Raw genomic sequence first — 352 nt, 5'->3', positions numbered from 1 at the left:
GCCGAGGGAGACGGCGTCAGGAAGGAATGCAAATGTTTCGCTACTGTGTCCATGAGGGTCCAAATGGAAAACGTTTTTTCTTATTTTGCTACCGTGTCCGTGTACATGATTTCGCTCGGAGACTTCTGATCCTTAAAATTAAAGAGAACTTTGTATTTGTCGCTTTAAATTTTGACCACTTTGCTTATGTCACTATAAAAATTGACATTCATGTCACTCTCATGTTTTGACAATACATCACAATTGCCATTCCGTGGCAAAAGCAATAATTTGATAGTGACTATTATAATATTTGTCAAAAGGTAAGAGTGACAAAAGTGAAATGAAAAGTTATTGTTTTTGCCATAAAATG

The sequence above is a fragment of the Triticum dicoccoides genome, chromosome 1B (assembly GCF_002162155.2).
Source record: "Triticum dicoccoides isolate Atlit2015 ecotype Zavitan chromosome 1B, WEW_v2.0, whole genome shotgun sequence".
In the NCBI taxonomy this organism is placed as follows: domain Eukaryota; kingdom Viridiplantae; phylum Streptophyta; class Magnoliopsida; order Poales; family Poaceae; genus Triticum; species Triticum dicoccoides.
The sequence above is the reverse complement of the archived record's forward strand: the minus strand, read 5'-3'. Positions refer to the sequence as shown.